The following is a 5,834-nucleotide window of genomic DNA, read 5'->3' on the forward strand; positions in this document are numbered from 1 at the left end:
AACAAAAAGGAAGCAGACCGTAGTTACCTCGTTCCATGTGTCCTTAATGGAGGTGTCGTAGGGGTTCGGGGGCGGGACGTACGACACCACCTCGTAGGGGTCATATCCCGGCGGGATCTGACCGCCACCGGCGGCAGCGGCCTCCGATGCACCGGCGGAGGAGGCGGCGATTGATAACCCACAAGTATAGGGGATCGCAACAGTCTTCGAGGGAAGTAAAACCCAAATTTATTGATTCGACACAAGGGGAGGTAAATAATACTTATCTTTACTATTACTAGTTAAATGCCCGTGCGTTGCTACGGGAGAAAGATAGCTTCCTAGTCATTCGAGTGCTCGTAAACACAACAGTAGCATTAGTCAATCACCCAAAACACGAATTGTTTGGTTTATATCAAAGAGGGTCCACTTTTCAGTAGATTCTTGTGAATACAACGTTGTGCACCGGCAATCAAGGTTCAAAGCATCAAATGTCCCTACATCATGCGTTTCACGGTCACGGTTTTGCGTACTTGTCTAAGAGCTCGGCCGAGATAATATGGGCATATGCTTGCTACAAGCATAATATGGTCGTAAGCGTTGCACGTAAACCTACACGGGCCGACAGACTGCTTCCCCATCTCCATTTTTAGCTTCTTCTCAATCTTCCCACGCACAACCAATAATGCATTGTAGGCTTGTCCATTCCAGCGAGCTCACCATCGCCCCGCCCTTGATCATTCACTCCTTCGCATAGCTGACTCATCCCATGGCCATGACTGGTGAACCCCAATTCCAAGTGGCGTGAATGGCAAGCCCGTAAGAGAGCTCTGCACATGACACCATGGAGAGAACATCGCTTGCTCGCAGCAGAACGTAGTGGCCTGCATCAACCTGCGTTATTACTTCAAGCTCCCCCTAGTTGAGAAAGGTGATCACTCAGACCTCTCCCCTCCCTCCCTCCCTCCCTCCCTCCCTGCTAACCAAACAGAAACAAAAACAAAAGATAAAGAGAAAATGAAATGGAAACATGAGAGACATTAGAGCTTGCCGAACCACTCCTAGCCATTTCCAAATGAAAGAAACAAGGTTATTTAAACTTCAGACTTGTGTTTCAGTTCAACATTTTCAAAATAATAATGTCAAAAGTTACAAATTACTACGAGTTCCACCTTTTCAAAATGATTTGAAAAAGCTCCAAGAATCTGAAGGTGCAGATCAACCTAAGAATGGAATACAATGCTCGAAGATGTAGTCGGGATGCCGTGCCCAAAGATTGCAAGATAAGCTTGAGAAATATGTTAACATCTAAACAGAAATAGAGGTAAACTGAAAATGACAAATAGTGAACTTAATGCTTCGGAGAGAAAAAAAAAAGTATCAAAGTATGTTCTACAACAAAACGAGCCTTCAAAGCTTTAGTTTGCTTATTTACTCAATAGACTAAAATAGCCTCCAACTCCTCACATGAAGCGCTTGCTTTAAGCTGAACCACTAACTTAATTAGCACATTTGTTTTTAAATAGTTGATAAATAACAAGAAACTGAAAAATAAGATTTTGTAGTGCCAGAACTTCCAGATGAGCCAGCATACTTTATTATATTGCACCATTTGCATCATAAAATATTTTCTTTGAAAAAATCATCTTAAAAGTATATATTTAAAGTTTGATTTATGACCCCTTTGAGTATGTGTCTCTGCACAACATTATTTCATACAACTAAATATGAGATTCAGTTGCAAAGTATACACATCGATATTTAAAAACAACAGATAAAAGCGATATATTGCATCAGTTTCACCTTCCAAACATCAGCTTATATCACTTCAAGTATTCCATAAGGCCCCACTTGGGAAGTCCATATTATTTCCACCCGGATATTGTATATGTAAGTTTCCTCTAGTGCACAACAAAACCAGCCGGAATTTTTCCGGACCTCGTCATGTCCGTGGAATTTGCAGGCAGTTATGGAGCGATTCCGAGAAAATCGGGAAAGTAAAACAGCGAACCAAGCGCTTATTCTGCTCCATCGTGGAATGTTTCCACACACTCCATCTAATATGCCTGGTTTGGGCTAATAAAAGGTAATCTAAGCAGGCCCTAAGTATAATCTAGTTGTTCCAGCAAATGATCACAATAATCTCTTACGTCCTAATCTTTCGCAAAAAAAAATCTCTTATGTTCTAATAGAAAGAAAATGTAATAAAAAATAAACTGATCCGAAATTCTGAATAAAGAGATCTGCGTGAACCGCCAAGATCAACACACTAAACTGTGAGCGTCTGGCTAGCTGCAGTACTTGCGTCAAGTAAATAGCAACATGCATGAAAGTGGGCTAGCGTGCTGAGATTCTTACATAGGTAGGCGACATGTAGGGCTAGCGCGATCTCACTGCTCAGCATGGGTGACACCATCTCATTGTCGTAGACTCCTGGGGAGAGTGTTTCCGTCGGGGAGCCCCTCGACCCCTGCCGCAACACCGACTCAAACGCTGCAAGCGAAGAATGGACCATCCCTGTCGTGGAGCCCATCAACCGCGCCGTTTCAGCGCCAACTCAGGCAGCAGGCGACAATGGCTTGTGCCTGTTGCGGATTCCTTTGACCCCGCTGTTTCAGCCCCGGGTTAGGGGCATTCAAAGGTGACACACTTAACTGGAAAGCAAATATTTAAGGCATATGGCCTGAAAGTGTCCAAGGTGCATTAAAAAAAATCTCAAAGTCTGAAAACTATCAGTAACATGTAACATGTAAACAACACTGAACCAACACACATTTAACATATTATATGGGAAGCTACAGTGAACTTTGTTACTTGTACGGAGAGCCATTTGTATGTCACAGAAGCAGTTTAGTTTATCATAGCTTTGAGTCACTTTCACAAATTAATCTAAAAACAATATATCAAAACAAAGAGCATTCTGCACCAGTAAATTTAACAGCAAGAAAACAGGGGTAACATATTACCTTAGTAGTTCCACCATAAACCATGATTATTGGTCGATTAACCTGTCCAATTTCCATTATTGTACTCAGCATCTGCAAAAAATAGCTCCATAAAAAATATCATAATCAGATGCAAAATCCTCACAATGATGAGAAGGAAACAAATAAATCATCAATGAAAATGGGTTAAGATTGTAAGCTACATAATGTGCATCACTTATAGAATCCTCATAAAAATTCACAGATAGTGCGACCGACCTAATACGTATGACAGAGCATAAAATGTATGAAGGTAAGTATTCATTCAGTACATAAATTAGGTCATAACAGAAAACGTTGTGATAGCCTATAATCTTAACTGAAATCTTCGCTTCCACCAAAACCTACGCATGAGCATCAAAACTGAAGAAGAAAAATGTCCAACAACTATATAAGGAGGGTGTGTATTTTTCCATAGGAAATAATATTCAGTTGTCATGGATCTAGAAATTACAAATAACTCTACCTGGACGGAGCACAAGAATGAAGCAACCAAACCTTTCCCTTGAGAAAGCACAGGAAAAAACAACGTAATTTTGAGTTGTCCTGTATCTAACTTTAACACGGCCACAACAATTTCTCTGAAGCAAGCTACATCAAGAGATATGACGCAGCCAAACCTTCTCAAATTGCCGGCAAAGGCATGGGCTTCTCGTAGTCAGCCGACAGTCGCATCTTCACGCCCTTCCCAGCCCCTTCCGCCTCCCACGCGCCTCCATTTCCCCACCACTGCAAACCGCATGCATGAGGCCTTGTTTACTTCTAGGGTTTTTATGGGGATGGGAGGGGATTATTTTGTATCCCGGAAAATCCCCACTAGTCCGTTTACTTCTCCGGTTTTGAACGACATAATCCCGAGATATCCCCTTCCATCCCCTCCCATCCTCACATTTTTTGCCTAAATCAAAAACTCTCCATCATACTAGTGTATTTTTGGGGAAGGGTATTTGGGGGGATTGGGTGAACACCAAATCCCCTCCCATCCCCATACCCATTGGGAAGAAAAATACGAGAGAAGTAAACAAGGCCTGAAGGGGGATGGTCAGTTCCTGGGACAAGAAGGGTCGAACCCTGCCACGAGAAGCCCACGTATTAATCCAGAATTTGCGAGGTAGGGACGGTGCCGGTCGTGCGTACCTGGAAAGGGTAGATCGCGTCATGGGGCGTGAGGATCCAGATTGTCCGGACGCTGCACCCGCCGCCAGGCTTACCGGAGATGAGGCCGCGCGGTGGCTGTGGACTCGAAGGAACTTCGTTCTTATGTAGCCGATTGCTGCTGATGGCGATGCGCCATGGTGATCCTGATGTAGGACGGCAGGGATCGGAGGCAGTCCAGGCGGAGACATTGGGTGTCTCCTAATCAGAAGAGGGAGGAGACTGTATTGTGCAGCGGCGATGGCGATAGAGGGAGGAGATGGGGAGTATGTGGAGTCCGGCAGCGTCATAGCGGCGCCAATCGGCGGTGGAGGCTGCCGGTGCTATGTGGCGGCGGCGATGGCCAGAAGGAGGAGATACTCGTTCCCCCTTTCAGGTAGTATAAGAGATTTAAGTAATTAGGAATATTTTGGTAAGTAAACTAATGATAATTAGGGAGATTTTGGTAAGTAATTTGCGGGAAGGTGCACGCCGGTGGATGTTAAGCGAAGACGTAAGATTAGATCGAATGGTCCGGATGATCTCAATCTCCTCACCAAACGCGTTGTATGACCTACGACCAACTCCAATATAATAGTAAAGAAATTGCAGTTGGGGATGGTGTGCACTTTGACATCAAACATTGGAGAAATCTCAACCGTTAATCACCCTCAAAAACCACCATCCGTTCCCACGTCGCTCAGAAAAAAAAGGTTAAGAATTTATTACTACCAATCAAATCGCCTCAAGCAAAGAAACAATCTGTCTGATAAAAAAAGGAAACAATCACGTCTAGCATCCCAGCAGACAAGGAAACAATCTTTGCACTTTGCAATTTACACTTTTGCCTATGTCATCTCACCGCCCGAAAAACAATATCGGGATACAAATCTCGGCTTTCCTTTCTTGCATGTCAATAATGACGGACTCTCCTTGTTTTCCTGTAAAGAAGTTACCTCCAAAATAATAGGAACGTGATCCTCTCCTTACAAATCGGGATAGTCAGTTAATAATGCCCCTAATTTCTCTTGTCATCCTCGCACGGGTACACGGTATTCCTTTTCAATCATCCACCTCGCGCAGCCCTGCCGGCCGATCTATCTTTCTCCGTCGCCGACAAAAGCAAGTGCAAGGAGGAGATTAAGCAAGCTGATGATGCCGCCTGCATACGCGCGCATGCAAAAATGAGGCGGTGGATCTATCTGCGCCTCCTTACAACCGCAATCGGCGCCTGCTGGCTGCTGCATCCACGGGCCGCCGCTGGTTCATTGCCCTGCCACCGGCTGACGCGACGATGACCACCGCCAGCTGTTGCTGCCGCGCGATCCATGTAGATTGCGCCGCCGGAGACAGGAGACCGTTACCCACTCCGCGCCCGCCACCGCCAAGCTCTTTCATCACCAACCACCCCCTGATTTCGCAGTGGACTAACCAATGGCCGCCGGGAATGAGGCTTGTCTTCTTCCGGAGCCACCAAATTATCCAACCTCTCCTTCGAGGCTTGCACTTGTTCCTTCAATCGTGGATCGTGCCCTTGGATTCACTCCTTAGCTAGGCTCGGGTGGAACAACGATGGTGAAGAGCTGTTGGTTCAGACTGTTGGCTATACCACTGAAATTATCAGCGGTCATCCGTTGCAGGTACAACCATGTTTCATATTTTTGTGTGCTTGTAAGATCATAGATTCTCTACGTGTCCAAGTAAACAGGTGGACGTTCAATTGATTATCAGATTCTG

At 44.9% G+C, this 5,834-nt stretch overlaps 1 long non-coding RNA gene across 1 annotated transcript; it reads right to left on the reverse strand.

Moving 5' to 3' along the window:
- Window positions 1–2,575: 2,575 nt before the first annotated feature.
- Window positions 2,576–4,622, reverse strand: LOC124686978. Its single transcript, XR_006998032.1, has 3 exons — window positions 4,101–4,622; window positions 3,584–3,692; window positions 2,576–3,017 (listed from the first exon to the last, which is right to left on the reverse strand). It is a non-coding gene; the product is annotated as an uncharacterized LOC124686978 (long non-coding RNA).
- Window positions 4,623–5,834: the final 1,212 nt, after the last annotated feature.

This window comes from Lolium rigidum, chromosome 2, assembly GCF_022539505.1.
Source record: "Lolium rigidum isolate FL_2022 chromosome 2, APGP_CSIRO_Lrig_0.1, whole genome shotgun sequence".
Classification (NCBI taxonomy): domain Eukaryota; kingdom Viridiplantae; phylum Streptophyta; class Magnoliopsida; order Poales; family Poaceae; genus Lolium; species Lolium rigidum.